Source organism: Thermobia domestica, chromosome 9 (genome assembly GCF_964235325.1).
Source record: "Thermobia domestica chromosome 9, izTheDome1.hap1.1, whole genome shotgun sequence".
NCBI lineage: Eukaryota > Metazoa > Arthropoda > Insecta > Zygentoma > Lepismatidae > Thermobia > Thermobia domestica.
The window spans coordinates 157,934,707-157,960,212 of NC_137462.1; the positions used below are offsets into that span (position 1 = coordinate 157,934,707).

A 25,506-nucleotide genomic window follows, 5' to 3' on the forward strand; every position below is an offset into this window, starting at 1 on the left:
TTCCACGGCAAAGACGCGTACACTAGCCGCGGAGTTCACACACATACACACAGAATTAGAGTCCTCACACACCAAGGGTGAGAGCTGTGCCACTGAGTCACAGCGGCCACGGGGCTAGGTCGAGTCCACTTTACGTTCATAGTTTCTTAGTACATAAATGTTACGATTATGAAATAGATTTTCCTTAATGAGCTGCATAAAAACAAAAGCTTTCGAAATGCATTAAACAATTAGCTCGATTTGAGTGTGAACTTAAAGTTATATCAGAGTGTAAATACGGATACACACCAAAGCTCGAAAACTTAATACACTATTTCTCCTATATAGTCAGCATGTATCAAGCAATCGTTCAGCTTTCATTTGAGAGGATGGAAATCGAAGGCCCCTGAACATCTATGTTACTAATGTGCGGAATGTATTTATCTTACAGTGAACTGCTTTGATGCCAAGTGGCCTAACTTCAAAATTGAAATTTTCCAGGAGTGAAAGTTGAAGTTCAATATCTCATGAACAATCCATATTTCTTTTATGTTGGGAACCAAAACCATAACTACTGTATGTAGTTCATTGTTTTATAACTTAGTGTTTACAAAAATCCTTTTAAAAAATACCTATTCATAGAAGTGAATGGTACTTATCTGTACTAGTTCTTGGCATCCAAGCAGTCCATTTATTGTAATACTAGCTTAATATACCCATTCTTCGCATGGGGGCTGTATTTGGAAGTCAACACCTGTGGAAGTATCACCATTCATTTCAGTGACCGCGAAAACTATGGATTTGACACTAGTATCAATCAATATGGGCTCCTCACCCGCTGACACCCGGCCCGCATACAGTAGTAGCTGAATTTGCAAGTCATCGCTGATGGAAGTGTCACCATTGATCTCAGCGACCGTGAAAACTATGGATTTGACACTAATGTCGATCAATTTGGATTACTTTTACTACATGTCTCGCTAAACGCCCCCCTGAGACCCCCTGGTTCCAATTTTGAAAAAACGCTTCGCCTTAGACTGGGACCTGGACCAAGGTATCCGTGACCAAAATTTGGTAACTCTCGGTCAACTTGTCTGGTCCCCAGGTCAGTCCCAGTAAACGCCCCCCCCGAGACCCCCCTGGTTCGAAATTTAAAAAAACGCTTCGTCTTGAACTGGGGCCTGGACTAAGGTACCCGTGACCAAATTTTGGGAACTCTCGGTCCACTCGTCTGGTCCCCAGGTCGCACACAGACAGACAGACAAACACACAAGCAAACTCTTTATTTTATTTATATTAGATAAGATATACTATGTAAAATAGTCTCGTATCATAATATGTGATTTACAACAAATGTTACATTATATATTACACTGGTATACAAAATTTTGCTTATTATTATTTCTTGATGAATTTTTATGTATTTTGACCCTCTGAACACGAATCTGGCACTTATTTTTATGTAGTGTCAATATTTTCAATGATATAAGCATGTTTTATTTTTCTCGTATACTGATTTATGCAGAGTAATTTGCGTCCTTTTACTTCGATACTCGCTAGGTGGTATCGCATTTGTTATTAAAGATAATTGTTCGGAGTACGAAACAGAGAATATAGATCCTAAAGATACATAGCAGAATTGTAAATTGATTAAATACAGTTATTCAAGTGTGAAGCTGATTTTGGAGAAAACAAAATATAAGGAACATCAATGGGACGTGTGTGGGGATTTCGAAATTATTGGTTTTCTTCTTGGGTTGCAAAGTGGTTATACTAAATATTCCTGCTTTCTATGTCTGTGGGACAGTCGGACAACTAACCAGCATTATGATCAAACCACGTGGCCTGAAAGAACGGAGCTTATTCCAGGAACACATAATGTGATAAATGAAGCATTAGTGCCCAGGGAGAAGATTCTCATGCCAACATTACATATTAAGCTGGGATTGGCAAAACAATTTGTGAAAGCTCTGGTCGCAATTCACCTGCCCTACAATGTATCAAACAAATGTTTCCAGCTTTATCAGAGGCAAAAGTTCTGGCTGGCATTTTCACAGGGCCTCAGATTCATGTCATGCTTAATAGTGGTCCACTTAAACAAAAAATGACGGAGTTGGAAAGAAACGCTTGTGGGGCCTTTCATAAATTGGTGACGGGATTTCTTGTGCATAACCGAAGTGAAGCGTTTGAACACCAAGTTAAGACACTCATTGATCAATATCGAGCATTGGGATGTAGAATGTCTTTAAAATTACATATGCTACATTCGTACTTGGATTTCTTTAGGGATAATTAAGGAGATGTTAGCGAAGAGCAGGGGAACGTTTCCATAAGGGCATTGAGGTAATGGAAAGCAGATACCAAGAAGGGTGGGACTGTGCAATGATGGGTGATTATATTTGGGGGTTAGTAAATGACGAAGTGAACGTTTCCCACAAAAGAAAAAGAACCACTAACTTTCACTTTTGACTACGGAATTCCAGTACTTGATGAACACTTTCCTCCAACCTCAAGAACTTTTGCATATAATTTTTATAAGAAATGTAATATTCATATATTTTAGTATTTATGTATTGTTATGTAGATTTTTGTTACCCAGAAAGTTGATGTCCAAAATGTGTTATGTTTGTAATTCCATGTTCCTATAAGACACAATTGTATAATATATTACTGTTTGAGTAAAATCTAATATGCTTATAGCATTACAAATTTTGACATTACGGGAAAGTAACTGTCATACTCGTGTTCAGCGGGTTCAAATCATTAAGAAACCGACGAAAGACCAACATAAGCACAACCTTGATCAAAATTTGTATACCAGTGTTATCCGTAGCTCGTGATATGCTGCAACATATTAAAGCCTCAGAATAATTGGGCAAGCGAATAATCCAGAAGTTACGTAACCCTATTGCATTCATGGGAACGAAAACACAATAATTATAACTATGCTAAATTACTATAGACAACCAACTGCTCATTTATCGCAATAGTTTTATACAAACTAGATTTAAACTACGGATAATGGTTTTATACAAACTAGATAATCAATTATTATTATTATTATCATTATATTTGCAGTACAACCAAATACAAGGACATTAACTACTAGTTCTAATTAACTGAATTGAGCTGAAAATTAAATCTTGATCTTTAAAGATTAACTATTAATTTTATGCGTTCTGTACCTTTCTGAAGGAATAAAAGCCGGAATTTTTTTTTTCAAGGCTGTTTCTGAGTGAATACTTTCTTCAAAATAATATTAAAAATTATAGAAAGATTTTCGAGACATTCGAGTCGAGTCGAGATTTTTAAGAGCCGTCTCGACTCGACTCGTGTCTCGACTCGAAAATTCGAGTCGAGAAATACGTTTGTCTCGACTCGTCTCGAATTTTACAAAGTGTGTCTCGACTCGAATCTCGACTCGAATTCGAGTCGAGTCGAGTCGAGATTCGAGACATGTCTCGACTCGAGCGCATCCCTATAAAACATGTCTGTACGTCACTATCTGTACGTAGTATAATTAATAATACTTGGTTTTAAGATAGATAGCTCTTTCTGAGCGAATACTTTTTTTTCTCAATAATTTTAAAAATTAGGCTTTGATTCAGGTTTTTTGAGGCATTTGAGACGAGATTTATCTCGTTTCATCTCGAATACATCATAGAGTGTCTCCACTTGTTTTCGAGTGGAGACCCAATACGTGTCTCCTGTAGCATCACATCCCTCCCTACTCATTAGAACAACTGATAACTTGAATGTTCATTTCACAGAACTTACGCGTCTACAAGGAAGCTCTGTCTAGGTAATGCACTGCACCAGAACAAATTAGAACCAAGTAATGTCCTTTCAGCCACTCTATTGCCCTTTAGGTTTAAAAATACTTTGTTATCAAGAAACAAATAGGATTAGAGTTGCGTATCGAGACAAGACTTGAGTCTGTCTCTTCTCGTGGGCAATAATTAATAGGACATATCATTTCCTGCGTCAATCTGTAGATGACATCACGACTAAACTCTTACTGCTTCCATCTTTGATCTGATGGACCCAAGTTTGGTATTTGGTAGGAACTCATGAGGTTCGAATCCCACGTTAAACTGTTGGTCGACATCTCATTCAACCACATAGTTGGAAAGGAGCATTATATTGTATTGCACAAACAAATAAGGAAAATAGCATGGCTAGACTTGCCTACGAGGCAAGACAAGAAAAAAATTCGTGACGAAGTACGGTATGACACATAAGACCCTTTCAATAGAAACAGATACACTCTCTGCGACAAGACACGACACTTTTTCGGAACATAAAAGCCCAAATGCTTTCTCGACGGCAACCCTAAACATGACAATAAAATTATATATATATCCAAGGCGTCTCCTGGACTTTCAGCTATTTTTCGACGTAATCACCGTTGCGATCGATGCATTTTGCATGCGCTGTGACATTTTTTATATATTATTGTCATAGAACTCTCCCACCACTTTGCCCAGGTAGCACTGGACCTTGTTTTTCAACTCCTCGTCGATTTGTAAATGCATTCCACCCAGGTGTACCTTGAACTCAGGAAACAGATGAAAATCAGTAGGTGCTAAGTCTGGGCTTTAGGGGGATGAGGGAGGATGTCCCATCCGAATTGGGCCAGGAGAACGGCTGTTGCATGGATAGGAGGAGGGTAGTGTGGCGACGAGCATTGTCGTGATGAAAACACACTCCCCTAGTCAGCATTCCCCCTACTTGAATTGCATGATGCCGTTTTCTTTAAAGTCTCATAGTAGCGATCAGGGTTTATTGCTGTGCCGGTAGGCATAAACTCTTACAACAAAACACTTTTCTGTCCCAGAACACACTGACAATCACTTTGCCGACAGACACCGTTTGTTTAAACTTTCGCCGCTTCGGCGAATTCAAATGCCGCCACTAACGCGAGTTTTCCTTCGTTTCAGGTGTCGGGTAGTGCACCCAGTTTTCGTCGCCCGTGACAATTGACTCCAAAAATTCCTCGCCCTTTTCTGCATAGCGCTCCAGGAATCCGCGGGCCGCTTCAATACGTTGCCTTTATGGTCTTCGGTGAGTGCTTTGGGGACCAACTTCTCACACACATTGTGATAATGCAAATGTTCGGTCAAAATCACGTGAATCGTATTCTTACATCGTATTCTTACTGACTTCAGGGATCAGTTCGCACAACTCGCGCACTGCCACGTGCAAATCTTTCAAGAACTGCTTATTCCAATTTTGCAATTGTTTCGGCCGTAACCGAAGGCCGACCAGAAATCTGTTCATCGTGGATGTCTGTACCTCCGTCCTTGAAATCTCTCACCCACTTTCGCACGTGTTTGATGTCCATACACTGTGACCCATAGTAGTAATCGCGGCACTCTGCCTAACTCTTAATAATCCAATTTGGGTCCCCATGCACCATAGTGAATGAATTAGGGATGCTTTGGCCCGGGATTACGTCACCTATTGAAATTTTGCTTATGCTTATTCAGGGGCCATGCACGACGGTACGAATGAATCAGAGGTACCTTGGCCAGGCTATGACGTCATTGAATTGGGAGTATTGGATCAGAGGTCATGATGATTCTTTAAATTACTAAAAATATGATCTTGATGATTCATTACGTTATGAAATAATACAGGTTTACGAATGCTTTCGTTCCCTTTTATGGCATAAAATTTGGAGATTGTTATATCTTTGATGAGATGGACTAACACGGGTGCAAATGAAATCTTTAGTTTTACGTCCCACGATTATGCCTGTTAGGCTAAAGGCCCATACAGCAGAAGTGAACGTTCTACCACTGAGCCACCGCACCTCTACTGGTATGAATGAATTAGAGGTAGTTGGTTTGAGCTAATATGTTCGTTTGACGTCACTGAACTGTGATTTTTAGCTTGGAGCTTATGATGGCTTGTTTCGTTCCCTTTTATGGGTATAAAATTACCAAAACAAGGTTTGATTTTCTTTCTTGATGACCTATTACATTATGAATTAGTAGACCCCAGTAATAGTATAAATTAGTATTAATATGAAACTCGAAAACTTTGGAGTTCCTTTGTGGCTAACCGGTTAGCATATGCGCCTTTAACGTGAGAGACCAGGGTTCGATTCCCGGAAGGAGCTCATGCGGTTCGGATTGTTATCCCTTTGATGAGATGGACTAACACTGGTGCAAATGAAAAATCTTTAGTTTTACGTCCCACGATTAGGCTAAAGGAGACGGTGACGATGAGAAAGGAATGAAAGTGTGGGAGGAAACTGGAGCATAATGTTATCCACCACAAATTACTTTCGCCGTGTTTGAACCATGGATCACATACAGCAGAGGTGAACGCTCTACCATTGAGCCACCACCTTCCTTACTGGTGCGAATGAAGTAGAGGTATTTGGATTGAGGTAATGTGATTGTTTGACGTCGGGGTGACCCTATTTCACTTTTAGGACCCCCCACATGGACCATAGCGAATGAATTAGAGATGTTTTGGCCCGGGATTGCATTACCTATTGAAAGTTTTGCTTAGGTTAACTCAGGGGCAGGGATCACTCAGGACACATAAGATCACATTGATTTACATCAGGAGTTGGGGGAGGGAGGAGAGTATCGCACCTCGTACTCTTTGATGAGTATAAAAATATTAAAATTTGGACGTTTTTAACTTATCCTATTATCTTTCACGAGACATTTTCGTTGTATAATAGAGTACAATGATTTACTTTTTGGGAGTTATCGTTCCCTTTGGAGCATTATTACGTTATATGGAGCCATATTTAAAATTATTCCATTAAATTTGATAAGCACTTTGTGATCCATTTTGTTCCGCTTCAGGGGTGAACATGGATACCTTGCAATCGTCCCGAGTTCGATTCTTGGAAATGTTGAAGTTAATTTAATGTTTCCGCGAAAACGATGGTGATAGACCGAAACAGGGAAAACATGAACTTCCTTGACTGAGGATTGAAGCAGGGACCTCATACAGTAGAGACAATCGCTAAGCGACCGTACACGTGTGTTGATTACTATGCAATGGTCCCGAGTTTGATTCTTGGTGCTAGTGTTAGAAAAATTTAACGTCCCACTTGAAACGATGATGAGAAATGAGAAAACATCATAAACTTACTTGCTTGCGGCTTGAAGCAGAGACCTCAAACATCAGATATAAGAGCTGAGTTACCATACTCCATTGAGAAGTTCAGTTTGTTGATTACTATGTAATGGTTCCGAGTTCGATTTTTTGTATTAGTTTCAGGAAATGTTGAGTTTAACGTCCCCTTGAAACGATGATGAAAAATGATAGGAGGAAACATGAACTTACTTCGTTGTGGATTGAAGCAGGAACCTCACTCGTTAGAGACAAGCGCTGAGCTGCCGTACTCCATTCAGTGCGAACAGTTTCGCGTATGAAAAGAAGACGAACAGATTATGTTACATTACACATTTCAGTGAGAGCAGTTTATACTAGGTTTATGTTTCATATAGAAAGATAGAAGATCTGTGTTGTCATCTTTTTACTTCGTGTGCGACTTTGACCTTGAAGAAAACCTTGTTGACTCAGTGCTAAGCATTGACGTATACACACAATCTTATTGTTTAGTTGGCTGTATTTAGAGATGAATCAGACATTTAAGGTTGTTGGTTCGAATCTAGTTGTGTTCGCTGTAACTCAGTGCCTGAGCGATACTTACCGAAATTTTTCCAGTGTTGCCAACACTATCAGAATGAATCGATTCATTTAGTCGGAGCAGTTTCGTGACGAAAACTGATTTTTGTTTTGCACACAAAAATTTTTTCTGAAACAGAATTTTGTTTGTACATAAATTTTTTTTCTGAAACAGAATTTTGTTTGTACATAAAAATTTTTCTGAAACAGTGTTTGTTTTGTACACAAAAAATTTCTGAAACAGAATTTTGTTTTCGTACACAAAAATTTTTTCTGAAAACATTTTTTTTTCGTACACAAAAATTTTCTGAATCAGTTTTTTTTCGTACACAAAAAATTTTCTGAAAAAAATTTAGTTTGATTTTTTTTTCCGCAAAACATTGATTTATTTTATCGGTAAACTGATTCAGAAAAAAGAAATTGAAATCGCAGTACAGGAAAAGAATTTGATTTTAGGATGTGAAATAAAACACAGAATCATGTTTTTGTACATTTATTTTTAGCAAGTGACATAGAATACAGAATTTCTTTTTCTTCAAAGGAAGACGTGTTCGTGACGGGTACAAATTCTGTAAAGAGAAAATAAAACATATGAATATACATGGTAATATTTATTTTGTTTCCTGTGAAAGAAGAAAAACAGATTATTAACATCGAACTAAATGATCAAGAGAGAGAGTGAGGTGAGAAAAGAAACGCAAATGTGACGTACCTGAATTCCTTTTTTTTTTCTCCACGGGTTTCTGCAAGGTGATGTCATCTGAGTTTTGTCTCCGTTCGTGCATCGTTGAAGCATGTCCCGTGTTGATTCTTTGCCCCTTCTTTGGGAGGTGATGTTGGTGGGATTAGGGAAAAATATGGCTGTTATTCTGTTCTGGCTTTTTTATACCCATAGGGCAATGTCTCGTATGTGTCTGGTATTAATAGTTGAAACTGTACTTCTTCTCTTTAGGTTTTGTGACAAGATGATGATCGTGGGTTCTGTAAATTTTGTGCGGCGTGCTAATGGAGATTTTTTCACTCGATTGATTTATGATCATTTGCTCCAGACTATTAAAATTTAGCTTTTGACTTGCAGTATAATTGAGTGTAAACCCACGAATTTTGCATACATAACTGGTTGATTTCGTGTCGGGGTTGTAGATTTCCAAGGCGTACTGTTTTGGGCCACCAGACACGAATTTTTTAATGTATGCTTTTGGTCCAATTGATTCCAGTTCATTTGACATTGAACCAAGAAATACTTCTGGTTCTATTGTGGGCTGTGATGGTCGCTGCGTGAATATTACGGAATCTGTATCGAAATATAGTACTCTTTCTTGCAGCAATTCTAAATATTTGTAGAGTTCCAGACGAGCTTGACACGTTGTAAATGCTCCAAGGACAACATTAGCATTGTTATTTTGTACTGGAACATCATCTTCATACTGCCAATAAAGGTATAACAACGAATCATTAACAGGTAAAATTTGGTTGACTTTTATGTCTGGAGCAGTTAATTTCTGATACAGTTCTTTGGGGTCGCTAATGATGGTCGTTTGGCTGAAATTGTCTCTTATAGCGAGTCGTCCCCAGAAGGCATTCAAACAGAGTTTTGCAAGACTACGACGTGATGAATTTGAAATTATATTTGCTGCATCCAAAGTTATGCCTTCCCGTTGTTGTACCACTTGAATATACTGCTGCTTTTCTTCTTCGGTGACGCAATTGGCAGGCCAACCAGAAGCTTCCAGCTTCGATTTCAAAAATGTGTTAATGTATTCGCTGAATAATCCGCCAGTCTTGGTTTCTGGATTATATACGGTGATGTCGTAATCCCAAATTTCGTAAATTTCAATGACTTGATACCCAAGTTCAATGGCTTTTTGAATTTCATAGGACACCCACGTTCCTGTTAGACTTCGTTCACTGTCCGAATGTGTACATTCAGAATCTTGATTTAATGCTGTGGCACAGGCAGCACAAAGTGGAAACAACAACTTCTTATTTGAGCGAAATGGCAGCACTGGATGAAACACATTTCTGCTAGGCAAAATCTTCAACTTGACCAATCCGTTGACATCTTGAATGGCCGGCATTTCTGGATCTCCCTGTAGATATATTCGTGGATGCCCTATTGGATACCGTCCACATTTATTCACATAAGGATACAGGGAAACGATATCCAAGAATTTTATTTCTTCGCCTTCATTTTCATTTGCGACGTGGTACAATTTAATGGCATTAACACGACCACCATAGAAACTGTCTCTTGGATTTAATGGTGTCTTATTAGTATAAGGATGTGTGCTTAAAGAAGAGGCCAATGCTGGATTGGATTTTAACACTTGACGAAATTCACATTCACACATTTCATGTATTTTATATCCCATGGATCGTAATAATTTGATTTTACGCTGTGTTCTCTCGTAGCGATAGTTCATTGTTTCTTCGGAGTTCTCATAAATGGGCTGATCACGGCCTGTAGGGACACATAGAGGACAGCCGTGAATTCTGCAGCCTTCAAATTCATACATGTGTTCCTCTTTAGTGTCGGGATCTTTGTAGTAACCGTCCAGATGAAAACCAGCAACATAAACTTCTTTCCCTTTGGCCGCATGCAGAATTGGATGGCCCTCTTTTTCCTCCATGTAGGCAAGCCACTGCAAAGCAATCTGTGACTGATTGTTTCTGTGACGGTATCCTCGTGCAGGGAGAATGCTAATAGTATTGGGTTTTAAGAAATTTCGTCGAAATACTAAATTGCACGCACTCGCCAAAGTGATAGCCTCCAGGAAAGGATTGACGTGAGTTTCTTGTTCAAAAGTGGTCATGAAAGATATACAAGCCATTCGAAGTACGTTGACGTCCTGAACACAATAGTTCACCAATTCTTTTTGGAAAATAAACGTATCGTTCTGGTGTTCGTTGTACCATGTCATGAATTTTTCTCGTTCATCCACTTTCATTTCATCTGCACCATAATAATAGATGTCCGGTAATTTTCCCACATACGCTTGATTTGCAGCAGTATTAAAAAAGTGTGGAAAATATCCTTTGGTCGCTGGTAAATGAAATGCCTTGGATAATTTACTTAAAGCCATTGGCATGAAATTTAAGGAGTCAATAAACGATAAGTGATTCACTTTCATGCTTAAAATTTTTGCTCCGTTCAAGATCAAGGTAGGTTTCAATTCATGTTCTTCCACTAAAGATTTAAGAATAAACTGACCATCATATCCCTTACAGTTATGTGCCAAAGATACAATAAGTTTGATGTTGGGTCGTGGTTGACGTAAATACGCAAGAAAGGCATTGATCGGATCATCTTGAAAAATATGTTCCCGCTGTCCACAAACTTCACACGGATGATGTATATCCTCATCTTGAACACAGTTGTAACATACTTGTTGGGCCACCAGTAAATTGGGCTTATGAATGAACGTGTCTTCATCGAAGAAAGTATCCTGTGTGGCTTCGATATCATAGAAGACAATCATAGCCTTCTTGGCATGTAACACTGATGGAACTCCAGGTTTTAATTGAGTCGTATCAGGCTTCATGTAGCATTGGTGGGTAGACGCAACGTGTTTATGGCACACATTACAAAAATAATCTGTACAATGATGTTTTCTTTCCCCTGTATGGACAAACGAATAAGTGCGTAAACATTTGGAACACTGTTTTACCATCTTGCATATTGGTTGACCTTTATGATATGGTACAGTTAGATGATTTGTATAGCATGTTTCACCATAAAATTCACGATTGCATTCTGGGCACTGTTTCTCCGTATTGGTCTTACTGCATGGCGGTTTTTGCAAACATTTCTCACACATGGCCGAACAGTTCTTGACGTGTCTATTTCTGTTATTATATTTTTTGTGGCATGCTACACAATAATATCCAGTAGAAAAAACAGACGTTAATGACGTGATGATATCATAATGAGAATTGATGCACATTAAATTGATTGGAATCTTGTCTTCGCCACCAGGCCCTTCATACAGAATATCTTCTCCGGAAAAGCTGGTGTATACGGTAAGTTTATAATTTGTCAAGTAGCGTTGCAATTGTCGCAATTCTTCCACAGATCCCCCATGATCTAAATTCACTGATGATCTAGACAAAAGTTCATGCACACCAGGGAGAACGACACACTTGCTCTGGTTGTGATATTGTCTGTACAGTTTCTTGTTCGTATCCTTATATTTCTTTAGGCCAATAGCAATCACAATCGCATAAGCCAAACATTTCTTGTCGGCGTTTTTCACTCGTAAAATGCCAGTCTTGCGTTTTAGTAACTCGTCGTTTGATAAAAGACCTCGACGCATTCTCCCAAATCCACGGGGCACATCCACATGATGAAAATGTACAATGAACGGTTCGTTCATGAGAAAACTATCGTTACTTTGAAGGATGCGATCAAAGGAAGCCCATAAAGTTTCCAGTGTCAGATTATTTGCACGCCGAAAAGATAAATAAAACGGTTTGTTCTTCTCATCATGAGATAAAATCGATAATCCAACCATCGATAATACGTCGACATTTTCCAATAAGTAATCCATCATCTGTTGAAAGGAGGCCTGAACCCATTCAACAATATCTGTGTCACTGGTCGGAGCATTAATTTGAATTTCCAGCATTCGTCCTTCAAGATTAAAACGCCGATAATGTCTATTGATTTCTCGCAAGACAGTAAAGCCAGAAGTAGCCATATTCAAATAGGAAAAAGGTAAGGTAAGCAAAAAGGAATAGGCAAAGAAAACAAATATCTAAAACGAGAAGAGAGAAAAAAAGCACGAATTAAAATTGAATTCAGAAAATCGCTAACACGTTTAACTGTATCAAAATGACTACACGATCAATCCTAAAAGAATTATCATATCTCAAACAGTTCTACTGTTAAAAATTTTTATTGTCGTCATACTGGAAATCAAACCTGGGACCAATATGTAACTGACCTAACTTTCTGTAGCGATAAAAAGAATGAATGAAATTGTTTTTCAACTCAGCTGAGAAAATCATTGTAGTAAGCATTTTTTCCTCTGACACTGAACTTTAAACGTATAACGAACATGAAACGAAAACAAAATCTCATGCGCTTGCTTTTCTCGAGCTAAGGCAAGAAAGACTCGAATTCGTTTCTCGGCGGGAGATCAGATCCCACATTAAACTGTAGGTCCACGTCTCACGTTGTATGGGAACAAATTCGTGCGTAGTTTCTTTGTTTACGTTAATGGTAACTTTCAGAAACTGAGCTAAGTGGTTAGCGTTACGCACCTCTGGCCCGGGTTCAACACCCAGTATGCACTCAGATTCAACATTAAGCTGTATTCCTAGCCCCACTACTGAAGGGACGGTAAAACCAAAATCAACAAATTTCTCGTGCTTACTTCTAATGTGTGGGATGTGGCCCCGGGTTCAATACCCAGTATGCGCTCAAATTCAACATTAAGTTGTATTCCTAGCTTCACTACTGAAGGGACGCTAAACCAAAATCAACAAATTTCTTGTGCTTACTTCTAATGTGTGGGATTCCCGGTCAAGTAAGTGAGGGTTATTCTTCCATTTGCTAAATATTTCATGCTAAAATAAAAACCAGTGATAACAATGTTATCCTCATGCAAAAGCACTCCATTGATATTAAGAAAACGCGGTTGATACTTACCTCAAATTCAAGGAACGGAGTAAAGTCACGATGTCACTAGAGGTACACCTACGTTCATTCAAGATCTTCGTGGAAGTAGGATTTGAAAATGAAATTAAGAATTTTATTTAGGTCTGAAACGGGTTCAACTATAAAGTGACATCACTATCAGCCAATCAGAAACGAGAAAATGAATGAATGACATCACGGAGAACCAATAAAAACACAGCTTTCATCATGTATCATGAGCCGAAACGTGATGTAAGAAACAATCTGATTGGTTGTGACATTATTCACGTTTTTTCTCCTTACACATCAATCGTTACGACATCTAGTATCGCAATTTTGATCATGACATCATACCGCTGACTCGTTAGTTTAATACGACATTTCAAATTACCACATCTAAAATGTGATTCATTTTCCTTAAACTTGATTGAAAAAATGTAACACTCATCGATATGTTATGAAACTGTCTTTGACATAAATGTAAAGTTGAGCTTTAAAAGTCCGTCAGCTGAGAAAAATGCTGATGTAGTACTCTTCGTAAAAGCACATGCTGCAATTTCACAATAACAAACTTCTATGCTTAACAACGAGCAGAAATGTGTAATGTAACATAATCTGTTCATGTTCATTTTCATACGCAAAACTGCTCGCACTGAAGTTGACATGGTGGCTCAGCGTTTTTTTTTTTCTGATGTGTGAGGTCTCTGCTTCAATCCGCAAGCAAGTAAGTTTATGATGTTTTCTCATTTCTCATCATCGTTTCAAGTGGGACGTTAAATTTTTCTAACACTAGCACCAAGAATCAAACTCGGGACCATTGCATAGTAATCAACACACGTGTACGGTCGCTTAGCGTTTGTCTCTAATGTGTGATGTCCCTGCTTCAATCCTCAGTCAAGGAAGTTCATGTTTTCCCTGTTTCGGTCTATCACCATCGTTTTCGCGGAAACATTAAATTAACTTCAACATTTCCAAGAATCGAACTCGGGACGATTGCAAGGTATCCATGTTCACCCCTGAAGCGGAACAAAATGGATCACAAAGTGCTTATCAAATTTAATGGAATAATTTTAAATATGGCTCCATATAACGTAATAATGCTCCAAAGGGAACGATAACTCCCAAAAAGTAAATCATTGTACTCTATTATACAACGAAAATGTCTCGTGAAAGATAATAGGATAAGTTAAAAACGTCCAAATTTTAATATTTTTATACTCATCAAAGAGTACGAGGTGCGATACTCTCCTCCCTCCCCCAACTCCTGATGTAAATCAATGTGATCTTATGTGTCCTGAGTGATCCCTGCCCCTGAGTTAACCTAAGCAAAACTTTCAATAGGTAATGCAATCCCGGGCCAAAACATCTCTAATTCATTCGCTATGGTCCATGTGGGGGGTCCCAAAAGTGAAATAGGGTCACCCCGACGTCAAACAATCACATTACCTCAATCCAAATACCTCTACTTCATTCGCACCAGTAAGGAAGGTGGTGGCTCAATGGTAGAGCGTTCACCTCTGCTGTATGTGATCCATGGTTCAAACACGGCGAAAGTAATTTGTGGTGGATAACATTATGCTCCAGTTTCCTCCCACACTTTCATTCCTTTCTCATCGTCACCGTCTCCTTTAGCCTAATCGTGGGACGTAAAACTAAAGATTTTTCATTTGCACCAGTGTTAGTCCATCTCATCAAAGGGATAACAATCCGAACCGCATGAGCTCCTTCCGGGAATCGAACCCTGGTCTCTCACGTTAAAGGCGCATATGCTAACCGGTTAGCCACAAAGGAACTCCAAAGTTTTCGAGTTTCATATTAATACTAATTTATACTATTACTGGGGTCTACTAATTCATAATGTAATAGGTCATCAAGAAAGAAAATCAAACCTTGTTTTGGTAATTTTATACCCATAAAAGGGAACGAAACAAGCCATCATAAGCTCCAAGCTAAAAATCACAGTTCAGTGACGTCAAACGAACATATTAGCTCAAACCAACTACCTCTAATTCATTCATACCAGTAGAGGTGCGGTGGCTCAGTGGTAGAACGTTCACTTCTGCTGTATGGGCCTTTAGCCTAACAGGCATAATCGTGGGACGTAAAACTAAAGATTTCATTTGCACCCGTGTTAGTCCATCTCATCAAAGATATAACAATCTCCAAATTTTATGCCATAAAAGGGAACGAAAGCATTCGTAAACCTGTATTATTTCATAACGTAATGAATCATCAAGATCATATTTTTAGTAATTTAAAGAATCATCATGACCTCTGATCCAATACTCCCAATTCAATGACGTCATAGCCTGGCCAAGGTACCTCTGATTCATTCGTACCGTCGTGCATGGCCCCTGAATAAGCATAAGCAAAATTTCAATAGGTGACGTAATCCCGGGCCAAAGCATCCCTAATTCATTCACTATGGTGCATGGGGACCCAAATTGGATTATTAAGAGTTAGGCAGAGTGCCGCGATTACTACTCCCATACATTTTGCATAACTAACTATGAATGTCAATCGGGGCAGTGCTCTTGGCACTCTAAAGACAGATCGCTGCACGCAACTCGTACCTGGCGGGAGAAGCGAGAGGGAGCTCCATTGTGAATGGCTGGCCAGTGGCCACTTTACTAAGCGTCACAGTGGGCTCTGTTTAGTGGTGATGTTAAAAGGGGGAGCTAAGCTACAGGCCAGTGTTGCTAGATCTCGCGTCAAAGCGTTCATCATGGCTTCAGCGCCTTGGAAATGAACATGCCTCGTCTATATATATATATATATATATATATATATATATATATATATATATATATATATATATATATATATAAAATACGAGTACTTTCGAATCTTGTTAAAATTAGGATAGGTCCATGTTCAAACAAAATAATTATTTGAATAAGTTTCAAAATTTTATTCAAATAAACGATTAATTATTCGATAAACAATAACGAGTAGCTGCCCAAATATTTTGGGGGGATAAATTCTACACTATTAACGTTTAAGAAGAAAAAAAAAGGCCCGAAGATGAGACATATACCAATAAATAGATTTTATTGAGCCGAACTTAACGACATGCCTGACAAAATTATCATGCATAGTTCTCTTACATATTTCTGGGCATTAGTGGCTTAAATAGCCTTAAACCTTAAGCCCATACTATACTGGAAGGGGAAGGAAGAAAGGAATAGAGAAGGAAGGAAGTAGCCTGCAACCTGTATATTAGGTACCATCTCGTCATTTGTGTGCTGTGGATGAGAAAACCCCAGGAAAACCTCACTGAGGCTGGCTGGCCTGAAAATGTTGTTATACCTTCTCGAACGAATGTCCCCACCAGGAATCGAACCCAGTAACTATGCTCATACTTTTCAAGAAACGAATTTCTTTGTAAACCTATAAACTGATGCTCTACGAGAAGTAACTAAAGTGAAACTTGAATGCCTGCAGGGTAAAGATCCCAAAATTTCAATTGTAACGCTTGGAAATGGAGGTATGCAAATGGAGGCGATATTTCTTAAACATTAAATAGCTTGACTTATTTTTTTTACTTGTCATGCTTAAATCAGAAAATTGAATAATATTATAATCTCATTTTCACTTTTGCTGTGGACTTGTTTCTCCCCTTGAATTGAAATCTTGAATTAGCTGCAAAATTTGTCAATACATAAATAAAGAATCCTAAAACAGATAAAGAATGCTTCAGGAACATCAAATCACTGGATACAGTAACAGATGTCTTTTATTCAATCTGAGCACTGCAGCAAAACTATACAGACCAGTGTGGTTGCCACTTGGATTTCTTTTATAGGCATCTGTTCCCGTGCCCAAAATAGAAATATCACACACGCAATCATGTCAGCTGTAGTGGGTCAAGCTACGAACGGGGAGAACACGTGCTTGACACCAATATACAGCATACTAAACGGAGAACAAGGAAGGGTCATAAATATTGAAATCCTTCAGCTTTGTGAAGATAAGCTACGATATATTTCAACTTTTTGAGGAAGATTACCTAATAGGATATTGCTTCTAATTTGAAGGTGTTCCATTTACATTTAGTTACATGGTAAGTTGAATGTAATCAAAACAGTAGTTTTTGGATTTACGTCCTGCAGAAAATCTTCAAATATTAAAGAAAAGTATAAGCATCTCTAATGCTTAGATCATGTGCTACTAACGTCCATTCCCATGCAATCAATTTTCAATAAAGCCCCCCCCCTTTTTTTTGTAGAATCATGGTCATAAGTGAATTGTGAAGTTCATTCAGCAAATTATTGGTCAATAAACCAGAAATAAAGAAATTAAGAATTAATAACATTTATCCGAATGAACATGTACCAACTACCAACAGGTCGGTAGAGATCCTCATGCACTGAAAAGACGACAATTTATTCAATCCAGTGGTTCCTTGCCAGTGTGCCGCGACACATTGGTGTGTTGCACAGTCCCATAAGGTGTGTCGCGAAATGTTAGGATTTTAAATCATGAAACATTTAATAATTAGTTAAAATTAATTTTGAGACAGATCTGTGAACGTCTTCAGCGTCAGCAATAATGCTTAAACTACATAAAGTCATCACTTTATAGAAACTTACAGGCTGACGCTATGACAGGGGCGTCATTTGGGGAGAACAGGGGGAAATTCCCAAGTAGCACAGACACGTTATAAACACGTCTTTTTTTGGGGTTCGAATTCAAAATGACGTCTTTTGAAAATTTGGAACGTCTTTATCACGTACCAAAATGGTAACAAAAATGACGTGTCAAACATGACCTAAATTGTACGTGTTTATCACGTGCCAGAATGGTACAAAGAATCACGTGTCGAACATCACCAAAAATAGACGTCTTTTTTAGGTGCTAAAAAGCGCGGACGTTCCCCGTACTGTAACTGCAGTTTGAGCAGTGCATGCTGGGAATCGTGAGCCATTTGCGGAATCGTGTTTTGATTTATTTTGTGTGAATATAAATAATGTGTTTTGTTAAAAGCACCTGCGATAAAGGTCAGCTTTAAGACAAGTAAGTATAATTCCTATCCTATTCCTATCTAGGTGCATTTTGTGTAAAATTCAGCAGATTGAGTATTGTAATTGTGATTACAGTGTATTAAAATACCGTAGAAAGAACGAGGATACCTACATTAGGTTAACATTTGCAGACGCCTGTATCAAATTAAATATTTTAGGTAAAATATTAATAGTGAATGTAGTAAAATGATGATGTATGTGTTTTTATTCTCAATAAACCGTATATGGGAGTGAGTATGCATAGGGAAGTATGTCATTCTGTGGTGCAGTTTTACTATACAGATCCATAGATTGTAAAATGTACGAAAAAAATTGGACAAGTCTTTAATTTGCCTATTTCATGTCGAGAACAGGACCAACCAACGGGGTATGTTTAGTACAAGGGGTCCAGAAGCACGTAAAAAACGCAAAATTTACGGGAGAAATGAGTGGTGCAAGTAGTTAGACGTAACATAACGTAACCAAATTCAACCTAACCTATCGTAAACTAACGTAAGCTAACCTAAACTAACGTAATATTAGTAAAAATTAGCGAAATTCTATCATTTTTTGGAAAATTATGCGGGACTCCTACACTAATATAACATAAACTAAACTAACCTAACGTAACCTAAACTAGCCTAATCTAACTTAAACTAACCAACCCTACCGCCAAATAACCGAATGTGAACAGAAATTACCAAAATTGTAAGATTTTTTAGAGAAAAGAGCTGGACCCCTTCTGCTAAACATAGGCCCAACCAACCTCCGGGGGCTTCTAACCCATTCCTACTACTACTACTTGTACTATGAATCCGTATAATAAGGCTGCACGCATTGTGGTACTATTTGCCAAGGCGAAAGACTGCTAAATACAAGCAAACAACGAGATGACAGTAAGTGTATGCTTTTGGAGGCATTACTGGAACAGACGGTTCTACTAAATTTTGATACATTTCTTACATTTTCAGGTTAGGTTAGAGCATTGTATTTCCTACAGCAGAATATGCACTAAATGAGGAGCTCCATTACTACTTGCAGATTGACTTCACGGGTGTTAGTATAAATATAGGGTAGACGCATGGGGCAAGGTTCTAGAACACAGGTCCCCCTTCCCACTTAATTGTAACAAAGATAGAAAACAACGTCTAACCCGCCTTCACTCGCTGACGCTCGCTCAACAATACTATGTGAATTAAATGTTAAACTTTGGTACAGAAAAGAACCAATCTAGCTGTTAACCTATATGGAGGGACTTGTGTTCTAGAACCTTCCCGACGCGTGGCATATTAAGTACAGTGCATAAAACACGAAACAACTTTTGCTAGGTGCCCACTAAAAAGCACAAATGCATTCTATTGGAATCAGTGCAGGAACACAGCAAGAGGGCCCGAGCGGAAACGAGGGTGTGCGTTCGTAGGGAACAGGCACGTCAGCGACGGGGACTATGCGCGTAAAGAAGGATAATGAAAAAGCACACTTACGCTTACAATGATTTCACTATCACTCAAAATGCGGCTTCACTCGAGCAGCCGGTTCTACCAAATAGAAAATTTATAGGTAAAATATTATAAGAAACATTTTTCATGAAGGAATGAGAGTGTGAATATAAGTAATTACTGTCAGTGTACAGCATATTGAAATGAATTTTAAGTGATCAGTGAAAGTATTGCATATGTAAGTGTGGTCTTCCACTATTCTCTTTTAGACGTATATTCCCCGTCGCTGACGCGCCTGCTCCCTACGGACGCATCCCGTCGCTGCCGCTCAGACCCTGTTGCTGTGCTCCTACCCTGACTCGGTTATATAGTATTCCTGCTTTTTAGTGGGGAGCTGATATAAATTGGTTCGTGTTTAATTCACTGAAATTGTTACGCTTTACGTCCACGCTGTATTTGTACTGAGGCCTGAAGTCAATCTGCAAGCACTAATGAAGCTTCTGAGTTAGTTCATGCTCTGCTAAAAGAAATGCATTGTTCTAACCTGATATGAAACTGTAAGAAATATGTCAAAATTTGGTAGAACCGTCTGCTCGAATAATGCCCAAAATTCATTTCAATTTGCTGTGTACTGACATTAATCACTTACATTCACACTTTTATTCCTTCACAAAATTGTTTCACATCGTATGTTACCTATGAATTTTCTGTTAGGTAGAACCGACTGCTCGAGTGAACCTCTTTGGGAAATGACCCTCGGCAATTGTTGCAATGCCAATCGTGTATGACTTCAAAGTTAGAAACAACGAGCCCTATGGAAGTTCTAACCCCTTCGATCACTCAGTTTTTTTTATTTTTTATTTAGCCTTTTGTAGCACTACTGTCTTAAATCTAGTGAAAAAATCCACAAAATCGATGAATATTTGGTAGACCCGTTTGCTAAAGTAGTGCCCCCATTGTATTTGTGCATAATCAGTGGGAGAATATTACTCCAGTTGAGAGCACTCTCAAACTGCAATCATCGCCCTGCTGCACGTACACACCCTCACAAGACACTTGGCTACCGTAACTGTGCTACAGAATTCGGTGTGGAAATCATAATAATGTAACGGATTTTTGACTGTTCGAATATTTTGTTCATTAATTGAGTAGACAGCTCCCTCGCATTTTAGATTACAGTACTTACTCCAGTGCCAGCATGTGATGATGAATACTTATCAATGTTGCCACTGAAGTTCAAAGAAATATATTCCAGCTCAATTAAGTATCCTCTACATGACTATATTATTATGATTTCCACTGCTAATCGTGAAACGATTCAAAGGAAACCAAATGTCTTATTAAGGGACCGTGGTTGGGGGCTAGTGGTGGTTCCAGTCAGATGTGTTTAAGAGAGCTCTTGACATAGGGAATATCCTCCTAATGTTTATGCGCACATTAACAACGGAAGTCTCTTTGGGTCAAAAACCTGCTTTCAGGTGGAACACCAATTCCTCATCATTAAAAAGAAATGAAATTAAATATTTAGTTTCACGCCCCAGGAAAGGCACCGAGCCTAAGGATGATGGTGATAATGAAATGTGAAAAATGGTGGTATGAAGAAAGTGGGCGGAAACGGGAGAGTGTCGAGAAAACTCAGGCACATGGTGTTTGTCCACCACAAAGCCCACTTGGCATGAGCTGGGATCGAACCAGGGATCCCACGCACTAGAAGTGAACGCTCTACCACTGAGACACTGCAGCCCCATCAGTAAAAAAAAAAAAAAACATACCTCATTGCTTCGGGGCTTACATATCTGCTGCCACCAAAAGGAAGGTGTGTACACAACAGGGGCGGATCCAGAGCAGGATATTTTTATTTTTTTAAAAAAAATAAAACCTACCCCAGAATTGGAGCTCTCGATTTTTTCAAGCTTGTATTATAAATGTAAGATAAAAACTTTTTTTTTTTACACGTTGCAGAATTTAAATGAAGCAATACATAGCAAGAAATTACTTGCCTTGGTGTTTTTGGTCAGAAAATGTCCGCGTTCGAAAACGCAGGTAGTCATTTGTGTTCTTTGTGTTCAAGATGCGATATTTTACGCTCTCACTCCGTTCTCAAATCCGATCCCTACTTCTTATGGGGCCGCGGTGGCTCAGTGGTAGAACGTTCACCTCTAGTGCTTGGGGTCCCGGGTTCGATCCCAGCCCCCGCCAAGTGAACCTTTTGGTGGACAAACACCGTGTGCGTGGGTTTTCTCGGGGTTCTCCCGTTTCCTCCCACTTTCTTCATTCCACCATTTCATCCATTACTCATCATCACCGTCTCCTTTAGCCTAATCGGCATAAGCCTGGGACGTAAAACTCAAAGATTTTCCGATCCCTGCTTCTTGTTAACAACGGGCAGACAATAATCCATAAAATCTATCTGTCCACAAGTTTGTCAATATTTATTTTACGTATCTTTCCATTTAAGAAGTGGCCATTCCTGCACCGAGGTTGGGACGATTTCGGACTCTTCTTCACACCGTCCTTTACGCTAAAAATATCCAGAACAGAAAGCATGTGAAATTTATGGCTGGTATTTTCCTGCCAACTCATTTTTCTTTCTATAAGCTCTTTTTTTTATGATGCAAAATGTAAAAACCCACTTTACTGATTACATGAAATTAAACTGCTTCATTTCATGTTAAATGTATTTAGTCGTTGTAATAAGCCTAGGTGTAAATACATGTTATTTCCCAAAATAAGCCTTGCATGTACTCCCACTTCCCAGAGCGTGTGGCCAATACTCCTGCAACGGATGAATTGATCAACAGCAGACCACCTAGCACGGAATCTTTCTTAACTGAACTTGAAGCCGTTACCCTGACCCCTTTTTGCTCGTCGAGCTGCTCTAGAAATATCACTGTGGAGGATGATATACATACCAAAGTTGCGACAGGTGAGTTTTTGACATGTTATTTTATAATACCCATGTAAGAAAATGCCGAGTAAGAAGAAAAAAAAGAAAGTAGTAATATTTTATTAGTACTTAACTAAAATAAAATAATTGTTGAACAAGGCAATACTTTTATGTAAATGAAATATTCAATTTAACGTTCCACGATCAGGCACTGAGGCTAAGGGAGTCGGTGATGATGAGAAGTGAATTAAATGGTGGAATGAAGAATGTGGGAAAAAAATTTAGAACTCCAAGAAAAGCCGCTTGAAGGGAGCTGGGATCGAACCATTGGCCCCAAGCACCAGAGGTGAACGCTCTATCACCGAGCCACAGCTGCGCCAATTTTATTTAAACGTAACTGTTTCAGCAACTACCTTTGTCTTCTTCAGATACACTCTATTTATTTATTTATTTATTTATTATTTTAGATTTTTAAAGATTTCCTTGTTTATTAATTTTTATTCCTTCAGCAATTATTTTATTTGACTTGAGTATTTATATATAAGCAAAGCTTTAATATGGAATGCATCACATGTTATAGTGTTCACGCTTTTTTTTAAATGGGTAAAAGTACTCCTCCCGAAAATATTTTTCTCAACAGAGGGGTAAAATATAATTTTCACCAAAGAGAAGTTTTATTATTATTATTATTATTATTATTATTATTATTATTATTATTATTATTATTATTAATAATAATAATAATAATAATAATAATAATAATAATAATAATAATAATAATAATAATAACTGCCGCAACTTCTAACCCTGCTCAGAACAAATAATGTGACGATTTTCACCCTACTGCTTGTGACAGAATTCTGGTTCTAGAAGTCTTATTTTTTAAAAATACTCCAGTAACAAGTGAGGGGGCGTTTGCTCACAATTTTTTATTTTTCGGAATACATAAGTTATGCACCATTTTGTTTGTAATTTTCACTTTATTTTTTGTCATATTTTGAAATGCTAATATATGTTTCGTCTTGCATCATAAATTTAACTTACTAAATCATATCCAATCAGGATGAAATTTCTTATGACAGTAGAAGGATACCTTTACTGGTTAGTTCCACCTGTGTGCAGCTTGTCAGATTGCTGCATCCGATAGCGCAGTTCTGTCACGACATGTAAATGCGGAATTTTGACTTCATTTTGGGGGTTACATAGCAGTAGTGAAATACAATACATGTAATTTCTATCGTTGTCTAGTTGTGTTTGATAAATGAGTAGCTATATTATTTTATTATTAGAAAGTTCTTTGTTTCATACCATAAAAACTATTCTTACTGCATGAGTCTCAGTTATGATCCCAGTCCCCGCAAAGTGAACTTTGTGGTGGACAAACAGTGTTCGTGGGTTTACTCGAGGTTCTCCCACTTTCTTCATTTCACCATTTCATTCAGTCTTCATCATCACCGTCTCCTTTAGCCTAACCGATAACTGTAGGACGTAAAACTCAAAGTTTTTTTTTTCATCAGTTGTAATATCGTATCAATATACTTGATCGTCACTTAGCTCACATCCTAAAATTGGTCTTGGAGTGGCATTTGATATTGTGAGTACATACGTAATGTAGCCTTCTATGAGTGTTTCAGAATTATTTGTCATGTATCTGTATATACAAAGTCTTATATCCCCAACTTGTTTGATCCTCCTGAACAATCAGAGTTAACAGCTGCAATAAAATCAAAAGTTAAGCTATTACAGAATAACTAAAATTAATGGTAGTTTAATTTCGCTGTATGGAAGGCCGTTAAAAGTGGGACTTCATGCAAGCGAGTGCAGTAACTAATCGTTTTATTGCGTATTGATTGTAGTTACACATGACGTATTGTAATTATTTTTTTAAATTTTCTCCCCACCTGAAAAATTGCACTATGATTGTTCATGATTTTTTTTCTGTTTCAGTGTTCCTATCTGTCATCGTTGGGAGGAAAAGGGACCTTTCTCTGATGCTTGGTTTCCAAAGAGCTGGCGATGAAATTTAACTCCCGCGGAAAAAAGAGCAAAGTTCACGTTGTGCAATCTAGCCTTAAAGACACTTATCATTCGTGAGTAAAAATAAAGATCTTCAAATGAACAAATGCCACAAATCTTCAAAACGTTAGTAGAAAGATATTCACTTCCATCTGCCTTGTTGTTTGAGGATGAAAAGGATTCGGCATGCTTGAAACATGTTGACGTGTTCCTCCTCGCTTTGTTTGGAAATCAATGTAAAGGCATCTCTTTCGAAAACTAAAAGATGGAAGAAACTGCTACTGGTATAATAGATAAAGAAGTGGGATACTTACCGCAGTCCCCATTTTTAACCTACTTAAGCACGTGAGGCTTTTTTGATATGATGCTGCATTTCTGTACTTTCAATAACTATGAAAGGTGTTTTCCTTCATACGAAATTTATAGGAAAATTTTATTCTTTTTATTTTATATTATTAAAAGATCTCTGTAAGTTTTAGATTATAACCAACAGATTTGCATTGTCTACATATTTCTTGTTTGTATTACAAATAATATAGACAATCAGTGTTTCTTGTTGCATTACAAATAGTATGAATATAAGTTTATACGACAAAACGTGCACATTGTACATATAACTAATAAATGTAGAATTCAAATTAATGGTTATGTGTTTTCGCTTTCATCCCTCAGAGATTAATTAATTTTAAAATGTACTTTCTTTTTCGATTTTTCACCTCCAAAATAAAGGTGTCTTAAATTGGAGTTATAAAAGTTTAGTCCTAAATTTTGCACTGTCAACAAAACCCATTTTTCTTGTGTATGTGAGTGTGTGTTGGATGTGGGTGGTTGTGCTTGTGTGTATGTGTGCGCATACTAGCGTAATAATGGATAGCTATAAAATTT

General features: G+C 38.0%; 1 long non-coding RNA gene across 1 annotated transcript; it reads left to right on the forward strand.

Moving 5' to 3' along the window:
- Positions 1-21,629: 21,629 nt before the first annotated feature.
- LOC145694184 (uncharacterized) lies at positions 21,630-25,210 on the forward strand. Its single transcript, XR_014132955.1, has 2 exons — positions 21,630-22,644; positions 24,553-25,210. It is a non-coding gene; the product is annotated as an uncharacterized LOC145694184 (long non-coding RNA).
- The last annotated feature ends 296 nt before the right edge of the window (positions 25,211-25,506 follow it).